We start from the raw sequence: 25,823 nt of genomic DNA, 5'->3' as shown, positions 1-25,823 counted from the left end.
ATACCGGTTTCCGCGGGTGACGTCACAAGGCTGGTGTGGGCAAAACAAATTAACAGAGAGTCCGAGAAAATGAGAATAATGTGACACAGTTTGCCAGAAATTACCATTCGACAACACCTGAATCAATCTGCAATTACATACGGCAATCAGGAGTCGCGTTCGTGTGGTTGCCCACACAACAATGGCGTGTTTTGTTTGTAAACGGAAAGAGGCCTAGATGCGTATGCTCCTGGCGTCGCTTTTCTCGCAAGTGGTCTCGTTACATGAAACTCAGTCCAGCGACTGGTAATTCAGTAGATTAACCGTTTTGAATTAATGCTATTCTGAAGAGGAGGAGAAGAACAATGAATATGATGTCACACCAATGGCACAAAAGCACGACCGTGGATCACACCCCGAAGCTTTCTTCATACAGGGACGCGAGCACGAAATGCTAGACCATTACATAATGTCGCATTTCGAAGGCGTTTGGAGAGTGCGGCGTGCCGGACCTGCTTTGGCTTTCCCCACGCGCCACGTTCCAGTAACGCTGCGGCGAAAATACCGATCATTAACGGGACCGGAGTGGTATCCTTTGTGAGCGCATTTCTCAGCCAGCTCTTTGGGTGTTCTTTCAATTCCCCGGAGTACGGAATCTAATTACCGCTTTCCAAAAGGCTCCCCCATGCATTGGGATAATGGTTGCAGATTGTTGCGCCAATAATAGTGGCTCCCGTTTCAGGGAGCGAGTACAAAACGAATGACTGAAGCCGATAGGAAAAGAAAGTCGAGATTCCTTTCGCTCATTTCTCATTGAGAAATTTGAAAACTGTGGAAACAGTAGGAACAGGTGAAAGGGACTCCCCATTGAACCGATTATTCTGCGGGTCTACTGTCACAAAAGCATGTGAAACAAAGCTGCTTTGTTTCTATTCGGACCAAGTTAAAGCCTAAACCCATTTTGGGAAAGAAGAAAGTTGCGATAACCGTGTATGGCTGCATGCAATATGATGTGGGTAACGAGATTTCACGACAGAAGTCACGGTTAAGACGGTCGCGGTCTACATTGGCATGGCTGACAACGAAAGAGCTACAAAAAAGGGCCTGCCTCTCAACAAGGATGTCATCGAAGTAAGCTGCAACGTTACGGACACCTTGCCACAAGTTTTCTATCACTGAATCATAGAAATTCAGTGCAGTGTAAGTTCCAAATGCGAGGTCTACAGACGGAAGTATACCCTTGACACCATTCTTTATACCCAGGATACCTCCTGCTGTTAATACTTATTACCCGCTGTTATTAGCGTCACGTGTATGTGGATCGTCTGTTCTCGGAGTGAATTCACATAAAGTAGCTTCTCAGAAGTATATCAGAAGCCTTCAGTTTTGTGCAGGGAAGAACTGCACGAAGAGCACTTTCGTCGTTCACTGACAAGCCAGCTCCGGTGTCCAATTTCATTTCCAACGGTACACCGTCAACAAGGCCTTGTGCCCGAATCGCTCCAGACTGCCAAATCCATAAATCTGAGGTACAATGCCTGCTTCTCCTCCGTTGACTGCATGCATGCACAATCATTCTTCCCGACGTTTTTCAGTGAACCACTTGCGCTTTCTGTAGGCTCGATTTCCTTATACGTTTCCAAGTTTCGCTTTCTCCTCGCAACTAGAGCAAGCACATAGTATATTGCTACGGGAAGAAGAGAAGCCAAGAGAAGAATGTTAACAACCGCTGCCGTTGGGTGGCACTGTTGGTTTGCTTTTCGAGCATTCATATTGGTAATCAGGCACTTTCGTTACAACTTTGTTAGCTCCGACGGCGTTCTTGTGGTGCCATAGTTTCTTTCAGTGCCAGATGCCTGATACTTTGTCAGTGGAAAACAGTACGCATTCAAGCACAAATTGAATTGAATGAAAAAAAAAAAAAAATGGAGATGTAGGTTCCATGACAATCCAGCTCCTGCAAGTTCGGGCTCTACTTTGCTGGAGTATGAAATCATTACGAGCACAAACATGGCAAAACTACTAGATAATTTTGCATACCAACATTTGGATGCTCTACCACATTCGTATTTAGATATACGAACTTTAAAACAAGTTGGACGCAACTTAGTACAGTGGTCTAGCAATATGAACAAACAGAAATTGCTTTAGTAGTCAGCTAAGTAAGTCCCACAGTTTCTTCTAAACGAAGCCTTGCAGTGTATCGTATGTAATCGTATCAGCTATCTTATCTATATGGTACAGTGGAACATACCTTTCGGATGCAGTAAAGCTCCTGTTACATCTAGAGTCACTAAATAGGGAACAGAGTAGCGACACTAGAGCCACGCCGGCGAGCGCGCCCGCCATCTTGAGTCAGGCGCGGCTGCGTCGTCTAGCAATGGGACGCCAATCTGCCCCTTCTCTGCCGGAGAAGCGCGCAGTCGAGCCAGCTTGCAACCTAGGAAACCGGTTTTGGATGGAAGGGACTCAACATGGATGGCACACTCCGAGAGTTCTTTGAAGGAGAAACCACGTGACACGATCGGCCCAATCGCGGACACCAAATGGCGGCTCCGGCTCGGAAAAGGAATGCGATACTCTGTACCCCTATTTAGTGACTCTATAGTTACATCGGTTGTGGTGTCAGGACGTTCCATTCAGGACGATCATGCGCACAGTGGACTCTTATTTGTCCTTCAGTCTTCCTGAGCGGCTGCCTCGGCACTTTGTATCTGTGATAAATAAGCTTCGTCCCAGTGTGGCCTTCACCTCGCATTTCAAGCACAGGCTCGATCGTACCAACACGATAGTATGCTCCTGCCGTGTTGTGTCGGGTTGGGAGATATCGAGATTCAGATCATGGAGTGTGATATGTATCGCTATGCACGAGGGGTTCTACGGGTTGTATAATGTCACTAAGGAACCGTTCGCGTTTGCATCAGTGCCCGGTCCATGGTAGAATATCATGCAGCACCATCAAGCACCGTTCTCCTTCCTCCTGTCAGAGTCACGATTTATTTGTTGTTCTCCTTCCTGGATTTTCTAAAGGGATGTTGGTCTCCTTTACATGCTTTAAGTGAACAGGGCTGATATTGTGATTTTTATGCGTTTGTGCACTGACATTATCTGATCATGATTGCTTCATGTGTTAGTACTGTAGTGGCTGTTATAGGTCTCGGAATGTTATGGACTTTCCGCGGCGTACATGGCTTTGGGAATGGTTATGCCTTACCAAGGACTTGAATACGTATAGCTTCATTATTCACCTCATCATCTGAAGCCTTGTGATGTTCTTGGGCACGTAAATAAAGATATTATTATTATTTCATATCTCATATTGACCATTGTGCCCTGGTGTAGTGAGCCACAAGTTGTGTTGCAAATTTTCTTACTCATCATCGCTGCATGTATTTGTAGTTGTTTCTTTATAAGCTAGCTTTGACCTATCCGATCTATCTGTGCCCTTATGGGGACTTGATGTATAACAAATGAAATAAAATAAGCGTTGGCTGTGCTCGGGGTCACTGCCATTGGGGTTTGACGTACAGCTACGGACATGCTATCCTTGATGGTTGTGGCTTGTATCGTAGCTGTAACGCCCGACGTCGATAGCCGTGGTGATGTAATTCGCTGTTAGCGCGAGCGGCCTTCTTTTTCTTCGCTGTCTATTCTTTCTCTACTGCTGTTTCTCTGCTGTTTCCTGTAGGGCACGTTTTATTTGATTTTCATTGTATCGTAGTCTCATTATATGCTGACACTGTCACAAATTTCACGCTTCGGAGCACTGTTTCCTGTGTAACTTTCAAGTGCGATTTTTTTAATGTTTCTTTTTTTTTTTAATCGTCAAGACAAATCGTTTGGCACTTCATATTGCTTTGCCGCGACATACGGCACATGTATACGCGCACTGAGTTATGGTACCGCAATTGTTGCGGTGAATCACCTCATCCCATCGTCATTCATGTAGTTGTTGTGCTATGCGCTGTGATTGTTGGACGACTGACGACATTCGTACCCTCAATTGCGCAATATAGTACCCCCCTCGCCCGCACCATTGCCGGTGACGCGTGCATTATTATCTATATACGACGCGGTCTCATTCATTGCGAAATCTTGAATAGTTTCTAAATTAGGACAGTTTTAAATTACATCCAATTTCGTGACGTGGCCTCGTCCGAGATGACACCCTAGGGTTTATTCGCTGACGTCACTTCGCCGCTATACTGTAGGTCCCTCGAAGTTATTTTCCCGCATTCGTTCGCTGCCATAAGTTTCTTGGATGACTATTAACGTCGAAAACATGGAACTTACTTGGATATGCTACAAATCACATAGCACAGTAACTTTGAAGCACCAAATATACGGTGAGTGTGATATGGGTGACGGCTTGGATGGGACCTACAATATGGCGGCTGATGGCAGCACATCTGCCTGCTAGCGATAGTGGCGGTCTCTTACGGATGACGTCGTGTTAATAAACCCTATAGGTAGCGCAAAGGACGTGGAAGACCGCGTACTATAAATGAACCTCGCACAAATACTCAGTACGCGAACTACGAATACCGTCAGTGAACTGTACGTGCTTCCATGAATTTTCCAAAGAACCCGCAAAACTTGATAGTTTCGGATTTTCCAAGAGCAGGTGACATCACCAGGAGCTCTGGCATTTGTCTCCTAGCAACAGCGCGTGTCTGGGAGCTCACGTTTGAAGGTTGCCAGCAGCTATAGTCAGGAGGCGGGAACCGACCTTCCAGGAACGCTGTTGGAGGACGCTTGGGTCGATTGGGCACATTATGAAGTCGTACTTCTCTTCAACTCCAAATTAATTTTATGATACTTCCGGGTCACATAGAGAAACCATATTCTCGGATAACAGAGCGCGCGAGACACGTAGGTTGCAACGACATGAATTCCGTGGATTCCTGAAGACGCAAGATTAGTCCGTATAGTGATAGTTTAAGCTCGAAGGATCTCCCTGATTCGACAAGTTACCCGTGTTAGCTGGCTCGTGCTAGTCGCTTATTCTTGGCCCGAAGAGGTTGACCGAACGCAGCTAGTCAATGGAAATTACACTTGTGTGTCCTTTTCGTTTCTTCTGGGGTCCTGTTCGCCTTGAGCCCCACTCCCTGGTCACGGTGGCCAAATATTGACGCGGTCCTCCTTTCCTACAAAGTAGATTAACTGGCCAAGATGAGGTCTCTCTTTTGGCCTTTTTCTCTCCCTCTCTCTCGTGTAAGTGTCCCCGGACGGGCTGTTTTTGTGTGCACTTGGATCAAATTTCTCCTTGCGCAAACAAAGATAATTCGCCTATTCATTCACCAGCCGCCGCGGATAAATTGGGGGTGCTGCAGACGCTGGAGCAAGAAAGAACGTGCAGGAAATGCAAATGTGATTAGCGAATAAAGTGCAGTGATGACTCAAGTGTACCTTACGCGTATGCCCTGCTCCTTATTTTGAAACGCACGCACGTGCAACGGCATCTTTTTATGCCTGTGTAGAAGTGCAGGTACAACGGGAATGAAAATGTCGAGTTTGCGAAATGATGTTGCTGAAGGAGCCAAACATTAGTACACAGGTGGCAGATACCTGTGTGTGCGGCTGTATAGGGAAGGCTGTATGGCGTCCCTCAGACGAAAGGAAAATCAGGGAAAGGAAATAAACATATCGGAACTGCACTTTACTGTTCACAATTTTTCCGGACGGATATTTTCGAACATGTTAATACTATCGGCTCAAAACAGCGCGACGACATTGGCTTCGAAGCAGGTGCACTTATGCATACTGGGTCTACGTTTCTTGGTCACCATTTTATTTTGTATATTTGTTCTGCAAAATTAGCGTTCCTTTCATTCGAGAAGTTAAACAAGTATAGGGCAAGATTGTGGGGGTCAGGGAATACCATACCCTGAAGTATAGTATCGCCGTAGTAGTGTGCCTTCAGGGGGGGGGGGGGGGGGGGGGTATCGTTTATTGAAATATAGAAAACAAAAAGAAAGAGAGGTCGGTCTGCCTGCCGAGACGGGCGGCAAGTTGCCACAGGGAGAGAGAGAGAGAGCGAGAGAGACAGAGAAACAAAGCAAGAAAAGGGAAATCAGATTCCAAACGACACTTGAAGTTGAAACCACGGGACAAAAAAAAAAAAAAAAAAAAACTCTTAATGTTTTACGGGGGCGCTTGGATGGATTTTATCATCGCTTAGTTGTGCGCGATTCTATGCGATTGGTGGGTTGGCGTCTTACGAATATCGTCCTTCATACTTCGGGTAATAAGGCCACTTATGTATAGTCTGTTCTACTATTCGTTGGTGTGGCAAGTAAACCCTGCGAGCTCCATTGAGCAAAACAGTAAGAGGCAAGAGAGTTGGTGTAGGTGACATATTCCACAGTGGGGATAATGCAGCACTGCTGCAGCAGCAGCAGACACGGACACAGGGTTAGAAGAACGATCCAGACACAGACGGCCGAAGTCTCGTTGTTTCGTCTTGTCTATACGATTTTTTGCCTCATACTCAAGTGATGTGTCATGTACCAGTCTTGCCTAGAAAATTGGCGCAAGCCCCCATTCCTTCTCAAGAAATAATACAAAATTTGTTCTTGCTTCCTCGATGTATTCCTTGATATTCTCTTACAGTAATGTTCACAAGTAGAAAGAATGTTAGTGTGTTAGCGGTTGTCGTTAAAATCCAGTGATGGCCAGTAGTTAACTACATGTAGTTAAACTACTAGTTAAACTACCTGTTTGTAGTTAAAAAGTAGTTATCAACTACTTGCAGAAATGTAGTGGCAACTACTAGTTAAACTACTATTTTAAGTAGTTCACTACTGTAATTAGGTTACTGAAGGCGCCAACTACTTCCGATTGTGCCGTAAACTTTACGGCACGATTGTGCTTCCGACTTTTACCTTGAGCTACTTGTTTGATGAGAACGGAGGTGCAGAGCAATTTTGTGTCGTGCATGTGTACTAAATCTTCACTTTTAATGCTTGTCTAGTGAAGCCTCATTTGCTGTGAAATAATTCTGCAACTTAGTTTAGACTTCTAGTTTAGCAACTTTTAGCAACTAGTTTAGACTGCAACTTAGGTACAGAAAGAATCCCGCCGCAAGCTTTGTATTTGACGATCGTAGCAATGGCTTGAGCCAAAGTTTATTATTGCTTGTGATTCATATTTGGGTGCCCAAGAACACTACAATGGATTGGTGTTGGTGGACATCGTTAAGTAGTTATAGATGTAGTTAAACTACATTGCAGTAGTTAAAAAAGTAGTTTTAACTACTCCCCTGAAAAGTTGTTGAACTACTAGTTAAACTACTCAATCACAAAGTAGTTAGTAGTTATAGTTAAACTACTGTAGAAGTAGTTAGTGACCATCACTGTTAAAATCAGTTAAAGAAAACCAAATCCAGCACTTTGTATGTGTTCAAATGCCGCCGAAATTGTTCATCTCGTGCTGCTGGTCAAGCCCCGGTGTACTGAAGCACATAAGCTGTGATGACGACGATAGGAAAGGTGTCATTCACCCACTTTTGTGATGCTGCCTGTCCCTGTGCCTGATTGTTCTAAAAACATGAACACACATACAAATGTGCCTCTCGAGAAAGGGGGGAGGGTCAAAAATCTCATGACGATGAGATAGAGAACAGGGAAAATTGACGACCAAGTCGCGACAAAGTCGGGTTGGCTAACCCCCCCCCCCCCCCACTTCCCTAAATTTGCTAAATTTATGGTTTGTTTTCATCACTTCTCCATCATTTATTGTTGCTGTTTCTTCGAAGATTGCGCTGCATACACCTAGTTCCGATGTGGCCAACTTAGACGTAATATTGTTGGTACAATATTACTTCTAAGTATATAATTCTAACCTTCCGATAACATTTGTGGGAAAATGACTGCGAACAAGTATTGGAATCCTGTTTGACGACAAGTCTGTTTGCGAACAGTAGAAACGGAGAGAGATGACAGAAAAAAGAAAGAGAAAGAAAGAAGTGAAGCAGTAAAGAGTTAATCTCACACAAGCGCGGCTTGCAGCTCAAGAACTCTTGGTATCAAAATAGGGGCACTATATAATCGCGTTCTCGAGATTTGGGTGCCGTGTGCGAGCTTTAATGGATGGCCGCAGTTAAAACACATATGTTAAGATAGTACACGTTACGGCCTATTTATAGGGAAGACAGACTTACCAACATAACTGGTGCCAACGTGAGGTGAGAATATGGAGGGTTTCCTTCTCATCGCTCGCGTCATGCAATGGAGTACGCGGCGTCGCATGCGGTATTGCAACACGGAAGGGCAGATAAATGACTACTCCGCGCGAAACTTCTGGCCTCTCGTAAAGAGATGGACGGTTTAATGAGAACTCGGATAATTTATCGAGAGCGCGAAGCTAGGCCGCTCTGCGTCTTAAATGCGCGTCTAGTTTTTCGTTTTTCCTACCTGCTCCGTGGTGCAGCTGGATGTGAGGAAGTTGGTGCTTCGTGACTCGAAGTCATTGATCGTGGTGACGAATGCAGCCCTGGCGTGACTCAGCACTATAGTAGCGCTGCTCCTCAAGACTAACGGCATGACCAACAGGGCATAGATGGGTTTGAACTGTTGCTTCGCCCTGATTGGTACCTGCTAAGATACGAATACACGGCTCCGAGGAAGCCTGCAACGTTCAACGTCATCTCCAAATATATGTTGGAATCATCGGTTATTACAATTTACACACTAAAGATAAACAAAACTTTACGACTGCACAATGGTGTCTTTTGCGTATAGTTCTTAAATATTGTCAGAAACGTCATGTCCGTGTGTAGGCCATTCGGTCACATCTCCGCTTACTGAACCTAGGATTTCGTTGCTACTACTCCGTTGCTGATCCCAGGGTTACGGGTTCAAACACTGCAATTGATGCTAGCAACTCGGTGTTATGGTACAAGTTGCTCGTCCGCCTCGAGGGACGTTAAATATACAGTAAAGTACGCTGAGATTTCCGCACACGCTAAAGAACCCCTAGGTGGTCAAAACGCACACGCACACGAAAAGAAAAGCAAGGAAGGTCATAGGCATTGCTACACCTGCCATGGTTCACTTCGAACCGAAACGTCAGTGCTGCATGTAGCGAGAGAGCCTATGCTTTCTACACTTACTCAGTTTAACTCGGAACAACGTTCCTCTTGCGCATGCCTATCACGTGATCATCCCGCAACAAAATTCTTTAGAAAAATGTATGGATGTAGGCCTACTGACCACGACAGAAAAAGTGCTCCTCTTCCAACTTCTCTTTCCACGTTTTAGCCTCCTTGGTACGTACATTTGGTTCGGGCAACCATTCCTTGTTTACCCTTCCCCACTCTTTCTTTCTTTTACTAGGCTCGCGCATTGCGGATAATTTCAATAGGTTGCTCTTTAGTTGGTGCTTTGCAGAGCTGGTAGATGCTGTGACGGATGCTTTCATTAGCCTGAGCCTCTCCCTAGATACTTCGGCACCGGCCCACCTTTAAAAAGAGCAATCGTTTTAATTAAAGTAATGTTTTACGCCTGTTTCTCTTTGACCGTGGCTTTTTCGAGTCTTTTTCGTATTGGCAATGGTGTCTGCTTTCTATCAAGCGCCTTTATTTGTATTTTCTCGAGAGCTTCGTTACCCGGCATTTTACTCTTCTTTCCCCGAGATGGAGACGAGGGGCTTTTCTCCTTTGGGGAACCTGGGCCCGTGATATTCTAATTTAGAGGGCGTTGTTTTGATGCCGGCATGAAGCTATTTCGGGATAGGCTCGTTACGCCCTCGCTACAATTTAGTGAGCGTTTCGAGGTCGCCCTTCACACTCTCTGCACTGCAGTTCATTAAAGCAGGCCAGTGGCCGTTACGACCTGAGCTCAGTTAAGTTTTTCAACTAATCGCGATTATTTAGTAAATGCGCCGAAAGTTTGCTCCACAATATATGCACACACACACACAAAAAAAAGAAAAGCGGATTGTCCATTAATGCATTTTGTTAATGGAGATTGCGTGCGCCGTATGTACGTCGATGAACTGGTGTTATTGACCACTTTCGTAAAGTACGCATTTTTTCGGCACCGCCTGCAAGAACAGCCATATGAAATTTTGCTCGGTATAAAAGGAAGAAGAGGGGGGGGGGGGGGATACGGAGCACGATCCGTCGAAACACAATATCCGTTGATGTTGGAGAAAACAAATCCGTTCGGGGTAATTTTTGATATTGCGCATCTCCAGTATATGTACATGCCATCGGGCACTACAGTGTTTTAACACTTTGAACGTAGGGGCATATAATGCGAAATACTTGTAATTTTCTAAAAGGCAACAAAGTTGAAGCTCGTTCGCAAAGACCGTGACATTTTCGTGGAAACTGCGTTGGCTGAGTGTCTTTGTATTTGTTTTTGTTCTCTTGGCAATTACGGTATATTAAGTTAAGAACTGACAATATGTGGGAAAATGGAGTGCGGCATACTGGTTGTTCCCGAAGAAAATAAGGGTCCGTGTCGAATTTCCAAGCGCTATAGACTGTTTACAAGAGTTTCGTTTTTCAAATTCATTGTGCATGTGACAGTTTTGTGCTGTTATATTCACAAAATAGCCTCACACATTCTGTAAATATTTCACGCTATACAAAAACAGTACAGATAGTCAGTCAGGGATATTTCTCTCTGTCAAAGATGAAAGAATACGACGCGTCGTTCCGTTCTTAAACATAAAGCTATGTATGTCAATAGTAAAAAATACAGATACATATGAAATCTATAATTAAGAATATAACGGTGCTATATATCCTACCCTAGTTTGCTGCCTTTAAACAAAAAGCATCCTTTCAGCCTTTTCCTTGGAATTACACTCTTAGAAATGAACTTCACCGCAGAGCACGCTCCTAGCCAACCATCACCTCGAATGATACGGCTATCTGCCCTGATTTGTTGAAAACGGGAGGCGTACGCCTTTTTTGTGGCACTTATGCTGTTCATACTTATCACAAAGAAGGCGTACGCCTCCCGTTTTCACCAAATCAGGGCAGATAACGATATCATTCGAGATGATAGTTGGCTAGGAGTGTGCTATGCGGTGAAGCTCATTTTTAAGAGTGTAGGCATTGCATATTTGTGAAACTATAAAAACAGAGCTCGTATACACTCTATAAACAGAGCTTCACCGCATAACACGCTACTAGCCAGCCATCATCCGGAATGACAAAGTCCTCTCCCTGGATTTGATGAAAACGGGGGGGGGGGGGCGTACGTGCGCAATTGTTGTGGCAATTATGAACTGCATGATATCACAAAAATGGCGTACGCCTCCCGTTTTCAGCAAACCAGGGGAAAGAACGATGTCACTCGGGATGATGACTGGCTAGGAGCGTGCTATGTGGTGATGCTCTGTTTTTAGAGAGATGCCACTCATAAATCGTCATTAAAATAAAGTGTTGCTTGTTCGTGTAATAATTTGTTCGTAGTGTGATGCCCTGTTGATAGGGGAAATTGGTGGAACTTGTGCAAATGACCCGAAGTAGTTAACGTTTTACCAACAAAGGAAAAGGAAAACGTAGGAGAGCTTTTTTACCTTTCTCTTGGGTTAGTGATACACTCTTCAAAATGAACTTCACCGCATAGCACGCTCCTAGCCAACCATAATTTCGAATGATATCGCTATCTGACCTGATTTGTTGAAAACGGGGGGCGTACGCCTTTTTTGTGACACTTATGCTGTTCATAATTGTCACAAAAACGGCGCACGCCTCCCGTTTGCAACAAATCAACGATAACGATATCATTCGAGATGATGGTTGGCTAGGAGCGTGCTATGCGGTGAAGTTCATTTCTAAGAGTGTACGTTTATGGGCCACGAGTTTTGTCACGTGTTTTTGTACGGGTGTGCGCAGATAATAGCTGCAACTCATTTTGAAGTTAGGAGTCTAATATGACATTTCTCTGACAGTAGTTTGCGAACAGTCTACAGTCTAAAAACAGAACTTCACCACATAGCACGGTGAAGGTCAAACATTGCACATAATGATACCTTTATACATTCCGATTTGTGGAAAGCGCGGGGCGTACGGCTTTTTTGGAACTGCATAAGTGTTCCAAAAAGGCGTACGCCCCCCCCCCCCCCCTCTCGTCGAATCAGAAGTGATAAACCTATCATTCGTGGCGATGGTTGGCGCAGAGCGTGCTATGCAGTGAAGTTTAGTTTTTAGAGTGTATAGTTTGGTGCTGGTGGGTAGAAGGCCACTGTTCTCTTGGTCACGCCGAAACATTTGCTGCGTACATGGGCCAAAGCCATAAGAAAATACTGTCGGTGCTGTTCGTATCGGCTACAGGACAGCAAGATGTGTTCTGTGTCCGCGCAAAACACGCTTGTTCTACGGTAGAGGGAAGTCCGCCTTCCCAGGTGTGTTGTACACTCTTAAACCCGTACCTTTTATTGTATCTTTTAGAAACATGTAACTTCTATATAGACGTAGATTTCGAGATTTCTTACAGGTTACACCACTGTAACGTATATTTAGAGGTTAAAAGCGACCAAAGTCATGTCTTTACAACACGAATAGAAGTTACATCTCGGAAAAAACAAAAACAGCTTGTTGTAACTTATAAATGTACCCTCTACTCCGGCACTGTAACTTCTAAGCGAAATCTCCAACGATAATTTCTTTGTTAGTTTCTTATCGTTTGTTTTCCTTCTGTTTTCCAGCATAATGCCTTTCTTTTCATAATGCCTTGCGTTTCAGCCTCCCATTCGAGACGACAGTTGCGAATCCACGCTGTTATTTTTTATCTGTTTCAGCGTCATCTATACGTCGACTGCATGTTATCAATGCTGTATGCACACAGATTATAAGTTCGCAGTCTGGAATACTGTTAGTATGTTTCTTCCTAAAGGGTGAAAAACCATTGTCAATGCCGCAACCACCAAGATTTCCGATTTCGCTGCGTAGCCGAGCCTGGTCTAGGTCTGTCCACACTGAGAGCGGTTTCCTTGAAACGCTTAACGCTCGTCGTCCGTCCGTTAACAAGTGTAATCTGTTTTAGTCAGTGGTTTTCCTCGCGTTTATCATAGTATCGTCAGTAACAACGGAAAAGCTAGATGTCGCTAGCAAACACGGATATTTTCGGTGTTCTCAGGGGAATTAAACTGTAGTGAGTGCGAAGACTGCAAAGAATATATAACCGAAAACGAACGTCATCCACCGCAGCCCTAATTCACACACTTCATACACTGGGTAAGTGTACATTTTGTGCTAGGTACGTGCGTTATTTTTATAGCAAGAGCTCTTAGCGCATGTTTGTTGTGATTATGGCAAGCGTTTTGCGGTCCTGCATATGAACGCCACTTACGCTTGCTACTTTTCTGCTCTTACTTGGTCGCCAAGTCAATACACCGGCGTGCATTTTGCGAGCTGCGGATATATGCATCGAGATATATAATTCGCAGCTTCCTACTTGTTGTATTCTTACGATATTCTAAGACTCAATCGCGGAGTGAACGCCTTCCCGCGTTTATGCTGCTCTCTCAGCGTACCTTGTGCTTTGTACGGATTTGAATGGTTCCGTAAATATTACTCTCATTGCCCAAACTTTTGTTCCCAGGATCCCACATGCAGGTTCACATACCGTCACCAGCGCAAAATGCAGTACCTCACAAACTCGTCCCAGAGCGCCTCCAACGCTGATAACGCAGTAATATAGTGTCTCCTGCGTTGCTGTACACTCATACTCCTCAAGGTTGTGTGCGTTTTATGTAATACTGTATTGCCCTTTGCGCTCGCCTCTGCAACACGAATGTGGAATAAATCTTTTCTGCTGCAATTCTCAATTTCGTTGGGTCTGTTCAGCTTAGCAAACATAGGTCAGTTGTTTTGACTCGCTGGCTTCCTCGCACTTTTATGCATTGCTTCTCACTTAGAAGATAGTTCTTTTTTCCACATACCTTTGGTAAAGCGATCATGGTTTCTCCTGACATCAGAATCGCACTTGTGCACAATGTGTCACCTCTAGATAGACTTCTGTTTTTGTAATATACATATGTGCAAGATCTTTACTGCTCGTGCATTTTGGTACCTTGGTGTGTTCTGTAAATGTCTGTCCATATCCCACGCACAGGGTGTTTGTTTTTATTCGCATCATAGCAGCGCTCATTTGACAGGTGGGTTGTGTTAATTTTCGCAAATTAACCCATCCGTAGTTACAAACATTTCCGACATTTCCTGACGCATGTGTTTGTAACTACGGATCGATTAATTAGCAAAAATTCACATAACCCACCTGCTAAATGAGCGCTACTCTGTTGCGAATAAAAATGAACATCCTGTATAAAAAAACCGCACGTTGGCGTAACCTTTACGGGCAGGTGCTGGATTGAAGGCCGTAATCTCTAATTAGTGAGTGCCTTTGTAACTTTTATAAAAGGTACTGCTCAGAGGGTACTTGGTAACTTCTGAAATAGAGGGTAAAATATTGCGATTTTTTACGCTTTACTAAAGGGTACCGAGTTAAGAGTGTATACTCCGCCGTCATATAGGGCACGGCCACTGGTTAACGGCCTCGAAAGTGATGGCGGTACATTTAAACCGTGGATAAATTATCCATGTGATGGAACGCGGGTTACCATGGGCAGGTCATTGAATATTAGTTGGCGACACAAAATGTCTAATGTACGGCTAGCAGCCATTTTCAAGTACTACCTGTACACATGGCCGCCTCCAGGATTTTTTCCGGAGTGAGGGGGGGAGGGCAGAATGTTTGGGATGGTGGTTTTCATGGTACAGGATCTGTATCTAATTCTGTGCGTTGACTGCGCAACCAACTACATTCTCTTGGCTAAGAAACCATACGTTTCTGGAACGTAGAGAAAGAAAAGGAATCATAATTTGTAATTGTGTGGCAACGGCAATGTTTAGACACATGGTAGATCACAACAAAGAAATGTGAGGACTGGAATCTGGACCTTTCCGATTTGCTGTCTGGTATGTTACGTATTACACCACACCAGCCTTTTTTTGCCAATGTGAACAAGTTTTAGCAAGTTTCTTTACATGCTATGTACACGTTTTACACATATACACGGCAATGGTCAGCACTGCCACCACATCATCATCCCATTTATGTGTGTGTGTGTGTGTGTGTGAGCTCTGCCTCGTACACGAAGTGCAGCAACAACATTCAGACGCGCCTACGTACGGGCACTTCATCCAACAATACGGAGACACCCAAAACAAATCAAGTACAGCTTTCCATTTCTCGCTATCCCTTCAACAAGCAACATGTAAGTAAAAAGCGACCATTCCATTCGCTTCCATTCCACAGAGTGTCCATTATCCATTGGCCTTCTCGTGTCGTGAACTGTGGTTGTTGAGTACAGGACGGTCAGCTGACGCACACTAAAATTATGCGCATTTAGATGATTTTCATTCGTTTACACATTCGTAAACGAGGAGACGGTTACACAAACGAAGTAGCTGAGGCTGGGAGCAACATCAGACAGGACAACACAAGCATCTATACGCCTCCCACGTTTAGAAATCAATCGTGCCAATGTGTGCTGGCAACAAGGCTCGAACTTTTATATCTCAGAGTTTGTCTTGTATGCTACTGATTGCACTACATCAGCACGGTCTTGTTTTGAACTGCGTCGCCTCCAGTACTGTAATGGACAACCGATGCGCTGCATACCCATTCTGGTTTTGTTTGTTTGTTTGTTCTTCTCTTTTTCCTAGCTCATATTTTTTTTCACCCACAAACGCGTTTTGGAGTAGCCAGTTCTGACTGGGTCGGGACTAACCTCTCCATATTTTTCTTTCTTGTTCCAATCGAATCCAGACTTACATTTTCCACATCCTCACAAAGCGCGTTTACATGAAGGCGATAAAAGTCGACTGGACGACAAAAGTCGATTGCCCTCTGCATATAAACCGGCGTACATCGACTTAAAAGGGAAGTCGACACAGAGGAAGGAAGTCGCTACGATGGGGTGGTTCAGACGACAGCTGTCGACTGAAACCGGTCATGCAACTTATCCAGCAGGTTCCCCTAAGCTTCAGTCGAGCTCTGTGCGACCTTGGGAGTCCCAGCCGATTGTCATGTACACCCTCGCCATCCGACCTTGACGATTAGTCGACTGGGGCTTTCAATCGATTTATCAGTCCATGTAAACGCAGCTACAGATGCACACACGAGGCAAAGGTTCCGTCTGATGTAATCATAGGAAGAGAAAATACACTCTGAGAAAAAATCAGTAATTTTTTTGGGGGGGAAGGGGGAGGGGTGACTAGAAGCATTGTCACAACCATTAGTCTTGTTTGGGACTAAATGCGCGGAAATCCGGAGTTTAAGGACTATTTGTAGTGCTGTGGAGTAAATTGGAGAGTTAATGTTGGGTTCATGGGGTCTAAAATGGGGAGTAATGGCTCTCTGGGTGTCTAGAAGCTGTAATTCACCAATTTACTCCTTTTGAGCTGAAGCTTGCAACTCTAAAGGGGGCGATACGCTGATATTGCTCGGTATCCTTCCGGTGGATTATGTTGTGTCCAGATATCAATTGCAGGCGGATGCCCTAGGATGTCCTACTAATTAATCCTAGGATGTCCTGAAATACCGGTGCTACACAGCTATGTACTCCCATTGATGAAAGCGAGTGTAGAGCAACAATTGGTGTCTTGCAACAAGGCCCATTCACTTGATTGGTGGGCGACACCCAGGCATTCGTGCTCGTTCACGGTCCGTCTACCTCTGAGTGTTATATGTGGCTCCACCGAAATTTCATTTATTAGCCATTCCAACGCAGTTAATCCGTGTGAGGCTCGGGGACGTTTAATAACACGAAACATTTCCTGGGAATAAAGGCGGCCATTCTACAGCGGCCAATCCATCCATCATCTCCACCGCTGTGAGTGGCAGACGGGAGGGATTTGAGGAAGCCCTTCGTTGCTTTCTTCTAGGCGCCAGTAATAAATAAATAAGTCGGCCACCAAAAAACGAGACAGGGCAAAACGGGAACCGATCATTAAACGCACCGGTTGGTTTCCTGCTCCCCTTGACCTTCCCTGGTGCCTTTACTTCGGGTACCACCTCATCCATCACGCAACATGTGTTTCTGCGTTGTTCGGAAAGGCCGACGTTCTGCAGAGGTTGTGCATACGCAATTTTTTAGCACGCGAGGCCCTCAAAATGGTTGCGGAGGATAAATGCAACAACCGGGGCAATTTGGCAGTGGAGGAAAAAGGTGGGCACTATAGGAATTGGTATGTCGCATTTGTGCTCTCCCAAACAACTGCAGAACCCTAGGCAGGAGTGAATAATTTGTTTTAATGTCGCGCGAGCATGTGGCAGAATTAAAATTTTGTTTGTTTGTTTGTTTCTAATACGGAAAAATGGAACTTGCAGGGTCCGGTCTTTGACGCATTTATTCCGCGAAAAAGCATGAACGCGGGTATGTAGCGCGGGTACCCGCACCACACGCAGCGGACACGCGGGGGCACCCGCACTTTACCCGGGACCCGCATCAAGTCACATTTTCTACCCGCAAATCCAAGATTAGTGCGCGGATCCGCGGATACACCAGCAACCGCCCAGACCTCTAATCGTAAGGCCTTCTGCTCATAGCTTGATGGTTTTGCTTAGGTCCACCACTTACAGCTTACTATTTTACGACATCGTTAATATCAATTAAAAGCAAAATTTTAATATTGAACCTTGCGGTGCCCCGATGATACGGCCTGGAATCTCCAGACGTTGCAAGATTGTTTGTTTCGACTAATAAACACGTACCCTGGTAGCATACCGTACGGGTCTATTAGTCCGAAGAAACAACAACAGCAACTACATGAATGACGATGGGATGAGGTGATTCACCGCAACAGTTGCGGTACCATACTTCAGTGCATGTGGGTTAATATATGAGTGGGATGACGATGAAAAAGATGAGGCATACACACTCGCACACACGCATGACGCACGCAAATGAAATATCACACATGCGAGTGCGTCGTAACTGATGGGGATAGTAGTTCATCCGGTCCTGTCCGGTCGGTAGTTCCGAAGAAACATTCTTGCAACAACTGTAGATTTCAGACAGGATAAACTGCAAGATGTCGATTCCGGACAAGTATGTCGCAAGCTGTACTACGTATGAACATATTGAACCGTAGATCGCAGGTTTTCATTCGTGACAAGAGAGACGAGTACTTCTGGTTGTATTTAACATTTCTTTCCGTTCTTGACGCAATGTTACATCTCATATTGACATCATGTTCTCTATTTCAAGTGGTTTTTCTGGCAGACTTTGATACAACTAGAGGGGTCGGTGACCTACTATCACAAAAGAAGATAGAAAAGAAATCCGGTGGGCACCTGGTATAACCATTAATTCTCGACTGATTATTTAATATTCGTCACTACGCTCGTTATAAACTCGCCCGACTTGTAGCATCCTCACCCACTTGTACGGGAAATACTAGTTCAACCTCCAAAAATTGTGTGGTAATTCGCAGCAGTGGGCAGTTGCGTTTGACGTGAAATATGCGAGTAGCACTGACTGAGGCAGGTTTCTCGGAATAAATGAGCACACTTACCTCGATGCTTTCCATTCAGCCTTGCGTAGACGCCTCGAAAACGGCGTTTAAGTGCCTTCTATATGTAAAAGGCGTACCTTAAAGAGTTTGACAATGAGTTTTGCTCCTCTAGGCTTTCCTTCATAATGGTCACATCGCATTAGAAGCTACACCACATAGCTCCCCTTCTACTCCCATACTTTTTTAATCATTTTGTTTTTATATGCCACAATTGCTCAGCTGAAGGAAGTGTTGATGGTTGGGCCGTTTCGCGGTAAGCATGTAAAATGATGGGATCGACGACGTAGACTTTCATACCTTAGCGAACGAGGTTTGTGAAAAAGTTGTGCAAATGCCACGGCGAAATATACTTAATGACTATCTGTGTCAACTTGTGGTCCTGAGCACTTCAGATCTATACGATGCAGTCGGGCCACTGAATCTCGTGGAAAAATCTGGCAGCTGCATGACATGGCCGTGCATGAGTCCGTTTGGATGTTTCTTTATCCTTCCTTATGACTGCGACCTTTTCATGCAGCGATAACGAACCGCTTCTGCAATGCTCTGCAAAGTGGTTTCATTTCCCCCTAGTTACGCCGTCGTTGTCCTCATAAGACAGTGGCAGACAAACGCACAACAAAATGTGCGACGCGTCGTGGGATGCGTTGCAAGCGAAGCCGCCTGGGGCTGATTCTGGCGAAGTCTGTTGTCGCAGGCTGGTCGCAGCGCGACAAAACTATACTTGGATAGCTGCGGCTCGTGTCGGCGGCTTGTCACGCCGACGTGGTGTCCTCACGAACCAGGAAGCCAATAATGTTGCACCACTAGGAGGTGTGATCAGTTAAAAAAAAAAAAAAAAGGAGAGCAGAATAGGAGGAACTCCGAGAAACTCATCGAGGGCCATTGGTGTATTTGGTGTAACATTTGGACTATTGTCTCGTTAACTGGACTCATTCATTATCAGCAAGTACCCAAGAAAAAGCCAGCGCCACTCATTGACTTTTTCGTGAATGTCTTGTTGACTTTGACCCTTATGCTCTTGGAAGCTCTGTGTGTTGTGTTTGTCCCTAGATGGGGCTGGCCTCCTCTCGTTTGCCTATCTATCATTCATTATACTTGGCATCTGTCTTTTTTTTTTTTTTTTTTTTTTGTCTCTTGGACATTTTGCGTTTCTTGTCCTGTTTGTTCTGTTTTTCTACTTCCCCTTATATTTGCTCTGGAGTAGCCTGTCCCGATTTGTTGGGACTCGCATCTCTATAGGTATTTTTATCTTTCAATCAATCGTCAATCATTTCGGTTAATTGAAAATCGCTCGTTATTGCGGGACGTGCGTTCCACGCTGCACACTGTACGTACTTGTAACCTGCACGAATTAAAATAATTGAAAACGTTGCCAACGTCAAGAGCAGGCCTGCCCCTACACTGTTAAAACAGAGCTTCACCACATAGCACGCTCCTAGCCAACCACCCTTCCGAATTATATCGTTATGTCTCCTGACTTGTGCCTGCGCCTTTATTGGACATGTATAGTGTGCAAAATAGGTGCCTCTTCCCATTTTCAACAAATCAGGAAACAGAACGATATCATTTGGAATGGTGGTTGGCTAGCGTGCTATGTGGTGAGGCTCTGTTTTAACAGTGTACTACGTACGAATGAAGACAACAGGTGATGCGCAGTAAGTGTCGTTTTTGGTGTGTGGTGGCGAAAAAACTATGACACTGATAATGGTTTGGTTTGAGAAACAAGAAAAATGTGGACAGGTTGGCCCAAGCCTACTAGCAATGAATTGCTCTTATTTACTGTCACAACTTTTATTACAGTAATAAGTGCAATGAAACATAGCCCTAACTACGTTGTTCCAGCGACATGTTGCATGGGTTTCGCGTTCCATGTGTCTCGCCATTTATAGGGTAGAGCGGGCACAACCTGAACTCAATAGCATCATCGACCGCAGTTCTGCAAGAGGTCGCACCTGTCGCGAAGGGTCGCAAGATTGTTGCTGACTGTACGCCTCAGTGATAGAGGTCACTGGCCACCACAAGCTTGCGCGTCAGACTCGCTATGCCTTTGGCCTCGCTGTTACACGCAAGCCGGAATCATCACAACTGCCATCACCACTGTGCCTTCAATGAAGTTTGCAAATATGATTGTCTAATGGCGAATTCCGCTGATCGTTTTCGTGCAGCACAGTGTAGTGTACCGTGTGGTGTGGGTCGAGCGTAGATACGAACGAACAACGGAGGGAACGGCCAATGAACGCGACGCACGTTGGATTGAAGCGACCAGGCAGTGCACCCATGCACGCTCGAGCGTCTAACTTTTGTCTGCCAGTCTAACTTTTTCTGCACTAGAACGACCAGTGGAAGTCGCCATAAGTCCTTTGTTCACGCCACGGAAGGCACAAAGATGTGCACAGCACTTTGAGTCTCAGCCTTACAAAGAAACTAATCGAGACGTGTGCCAAAATAAAACCGTGGAGAGCAGAGATTTTTAAGAGTAATTTATAGGTTTGAAATCAAATGCTCGAAAAGAGAGAATGTCTGTGTATTTTTCCTACTCTTCAGAGAACATGCACAAAGAGCTGTATTTATCCATGTACAGTTACAGTTGTTGATTCCGTTCAAGGCGACCCGGAACACCTCACGACTGGCTGTGAAGCGCTTGTGGTTCAGCTGTATATAGTCATTGTCCTCTAGCAGCTATCCTGATCCGATGCGAAAACGCTAGGTTATGGGGTGAAGCAGTGCCTCCAGTGGTTTGAGTGTCCGCAAAGGATGGAGAACCGAGTCTGTCTAGCTGTGTATTGGCAAGAAGGCTGCTTTCCGCTCTTGGATTGCATTCATCGAGACTCAGGGAACACTCATCTTGCTAGACGCGAAGTAGTGACATTATATGTCAGACTAAGCGTTTGGGGTAGCCTGCCCAATAACGTAGAGCTAGGCCAACATCTCCACGTTTTTCTGTTCCTTATCTATCAATCAACCTATTCGTTTACGGTTTAATAGCGGGTCTGTTTAAGTCATTATCTAAATTCGTATGCCACATACAAGTTTCTTGAGCACAAGAATCTGTGCGATTTTAGTACGCGCTACGGGTGGGCCGTCAACTCGCCTTATGTGAAGGCCCTGCCCCATTGGTTCGGTTACAAATAAGGATAAGTCTCAGGGCATCGTCCCAAATCTCCGCATCCTCCTGATTATAGTTTACCATCTGTCACGTAGTCAAAGCTACGAGAAAGGTTTATTAAGCCTTGGTGGTCTTCTCCACTAACTGCGTGATGCCGGTCTCCTCAGCAGTCTGTGACATCGTGGGTGGGACGGCGGAAATTCTCTGACCCCACATCGCCTTACTCTAACTACCCCAGGAACTTAACTACCCACTAAATAATTATTTAACAAGGAATAGCAAGCCGTCCTTTCTGGCTGACCTTTCCTGTCAAAATAAATAGATCCCCCTCCCCCCTTGGTGGTCGGATACAGACTAACTCAGTCCTGCCTCGTCGTCGTCGTCACCTCCTGCACTACACTCTTCGTCTCCCCTCATCAACCTCATCTAGTCAAAAGTGTCCCCTCAAGACATTGCCCACTAACACGAGGCCCACTTCGACAAGCCATTATCCCCACCACCCCTCAGTCTCAGCTGGACTGCGTATACCGTGTGGTGTCGTTGATGAAAGAAGATTACGTTGGCGAGTTGCTTCATTCTTTCGTTAGGGCTGATTTCGGTCCAGCTCCTCTCATGTACAGAAACACTATCGTGGCGTGTGCCTGCTGTGGAAAGGTCACTGGAGCAGATGTATTCTCGAACACAACTCCGGATGACGACATTCACGCGCATTTTATTCATCTCGCGCATTCTTGTATTGTGTTACTTACCACCAGTGGCTGTCGCAGATAATATGGGCTGCGTAATTGTTGCGTTCCTTTTGTTTCCCATGCAGATTAGAGCAAACAAAAGAGGAACCGTTCTTTTTTTTTTGTCCAAGAACCCATTTGCTAGTCTTTATTGGTTTCATCTCTCTTATACAAAGCATTCTACGGAGCAGTGAAAACGGATACATAGGCATTCCGAAAATATCACTCATGTCTAGGAAATATAGCATGATGCGTAAGTATGTATATGTAAATAGAAATTTGCGCCCACATAACGATACTCGCCTGCAAAACAAACTGGGAGATTAATGGACCTGCAGCGTCTTTAAAGTTGACGACAGCTGATTGCATCAACACTTATTGCTTTTCACCGTATCAATATACCAGACAGGAGTGTTGAATCAATCTATTATCATACGGCCACAGCCAGGAGAAGCTGAATCATGCTGGAATAATAATAATAGCACAAAATCCGCTTCTTGACTTAGTGATGGCTGAAATAAAATACAGCCGCGCAAAAGATAAATATTTTGACGGCTATACGCGTTAGCCGTAACTCGCATCGACGCTGACTGCTGCGCTCGTGCAGATAGAACTAAACGTAAGCGTTGTTGCAATGCAACAAGCTGCAAGTGCATCATCCGAGAGGGGCAATCAAAGTATATATAGGAAGCAATATGCTGGTAGTCTGAAGGCTGACAGGCCATGTAGTGTTTAGGGATTGTAGCCATGTTAACTTTGCGCTCAGTTGATTCGGTTGACTCGACAGTGAATTGAGCAGTGCTGTTATTTTACTCTTTGCAGCTATTCTTAGTCCTCTTTACTGATGGAACGCTCCACACTGTGAGTTACATTTGATTATACAGTGAAGTTAACCCATCCGACTAATTGTTGTCATTGTATTTGAAATGCATAGTATCTTATTAGAAACGGTGAATGTTTATTGCGAACAGTGACTTAGATGGTCATCGCTTGACACCGGAACATCTGCATGCGCAGGTATGCTGAATATAATGACTCTTTTATTTAGCAAAACATACGATAGCGTCAGGATTGTCCCGTCTAGCCTTTGCTCTCGTAGGCTTCGTATTGCTTGTTGATCACCTGTGGCGTTCAGTCTGTAACAGATAATCTAAAAGATTGTTGTCTCCACGACAAATGTACCAGTGCTATGTACAAGCGCATATTGCTTTCGTAGTAGCTTCTCTAGGGCTAGTAGAAGTAGAAAACGACACATTTATACTGTACAGTGTGAAATACTCTCTACGAAGCGAATGACAGGTTGATGGACAACGCATGTCCCAGTAGTCTAAATAGACTCGTGTTATGATTGTGTTCAGATGTCTCTAATTTTATTGCTATTTGTCCCTAAGTTGGTGCCTCGTATCATCCTGTTGTCGTTTCGGCTGAACGTTGCCTCTCCACGAAATCTGAAAAAATGGACTGTATGATCTGGTTATTAGATTTTGTGAACGCGCTGTTTAACCCCATCGGCGACAACGTCTTCTGACAGCCTTGCTTCCACCCCTTGGATTGGTTGGAAACCGTATATATAAAAGTGTATCCCTATAAGAAGGCTCGGAACGACGTTCTACACTTTGCATCAACTGACGTGTTTGCTCTCAAAGCTGAATTTCAATCGGTGGTATCGGCATCTCCGCATAACTGCTGGCGCAACAAGAGCTGAATGCGAGTTACTTTGAGAGATATTTATCTAACGCTCTAAACGTAGTCTTATAACATACTTCGTTCACATACATGACTAGTCTTCGCAGTGTTGCAACTAATGAAATATAAATGACTTGTATACAGTGAGGTGTGATGCTGTAAATGTGCATGTTGCGATAAATTCACGAAAAATGCAGAGCTGAGAATGACTTAGAAAGTTGAGCAGGACACACTTTAAAGCTTAGGTGCGGCACATGGTGTACCCCACGTTTTCCTCAGCAGCTTCTGCATTCTCCACTATTAAGCCTCCCATTGCACCTATTTTAATTAGCTCGAGTTCTACTAGCGGGAGCTCGGAGGCAGGTAGGGAGGGTAAATATGGCACGAGTTATTTTCGTTGCGGACTAGATATTCCCAGTTGCATCATTCAGTGTGTCTATGTGCGCTACGTGGATTTATGTACATGTAGTGTGAGTACTAACTATGCAAATGACTTGGAAGAGCAGTCTTGGCCAATGATTATGATCTCTTCGTTACAAGAAATTCATTAAGCTGAGAACTGTCTCGCTGTCCAGTATTCCTCGGTGTACGATTAGAACGTACGCGCAGGTTGCATAATTTTAAACTAAATACCTATTTTACCTACAGACGAGACGTATAGCGCTACTTTTATAGTGACTGAGAAACTTGTGCCAGCTGTTCTACATATAAATAAGAATAGTAAAGGAGATTTTCAGGAAGCTGGAATTTATGTATATCTATATATTATAACGAGTAACGTAAAAGTAAATTATACGGAAATCATATAAAATTGGAAATATAAACCGAGGGAGCATAGACTACTAATGTCGCTGGAATTCAATATGTGGAAATGAATGAGCATACCTCCAAAACGTTTGAGATTTGGAATGTGTTGAAACTCAGCACAAGGCTACCTGAGGTGTGTGTCCGTAAACGTAATAGTAAATTGTTATGCATATGGATGTGATGATGTGACGAACGGGAGCATAAATAAAGATCTGTTTGTCTGTAGTGAATGTGCTAGGAAGTGAAAAGAAATACCCTTACTCTACATATTTTTTTTATATCATATCTATCACACGCACACTCCCACAGAACCGAGGATGTACCTGTGGCAAATGTGCATGCGCTAAAATAAACAGCAACAAGTTCACTAGATAATATTTTGCGAAATACTCTGAAATAGGCTTAATAGGGGCGCCGGAAAGGAGTATTATGAGGTACTGTCTCTCACCAAAACGGCATAGGACCAACCCTTCTCTGAACTGCTCAACACCGTAACAAGATTCGTTGCATAGCCGGAAGTCTTTCACATCGCATTATTGCTGTTTGAAGTTTTCGAAAAAGCAGACGAACGCACCGCGATTCGCATATCGTTTCGTAAAATATACTGCGATGGACTACACCGTGTTTACAGGTAACGAGTTGTATACGAATCGTCTGTTCCAAAAAGATGACTCTGAGGCAATGACGCTTAGTGTAGTGATCTGCATAATATCATGATCGCGGTAGGATCACTTTGAAGAGCGGCATACTGACCGTCTGTGCAGGGACGCGTCATTACGGTGACGCCAACTTTTGAAGCAAGGGCAAACATAGCACCAGATATCTTCAGTGGCTTACCGCAGTTAAAGGTCTTTTGATGACCACTGTTGCTGGTGGGTCGGGGTAACCTTCTCAGCTTTTATATGCCGGTACCTTACACTGTGTATGCGCGTATCGCGATAATGATATTTTCTGTGGTGCACTGAATGAATTTGAA

General features: G+C 44.6%; 1 long non-coding RNA gene across 1 annotated transcript in view; it reads left to right on the top strand.

The window, feature by feature from the left end:
* The window catches only part of LOC135377982 (uncharacterized), a 291,104-nt gene that overhangs the window by 47,424 nt on the left and 217,857 nt on the right, over positions 1-25,823 (top strand). The window lies entirely within an intron of this gene.

The sequence above is a fragment of the Ornithodoros turicata genome, chromosome 1 (assembly GCF_037126465.1).
Source record: "Ornithodoros turicata isolate Travis chromosome 1, ASM3712646v1, whole genome shotgun sequence".
Lineage (NCBI taxonomy): Eukaryota > Metazoa > Arthropoda > Arachnida > Ixodida > Argasidae > Ornithodoros > Ornithodoros turicata.
Note: the sequence above shows the minus strand (reverse complement) of the source record. Positions and strands in the feature narration are given on the sequence as shown.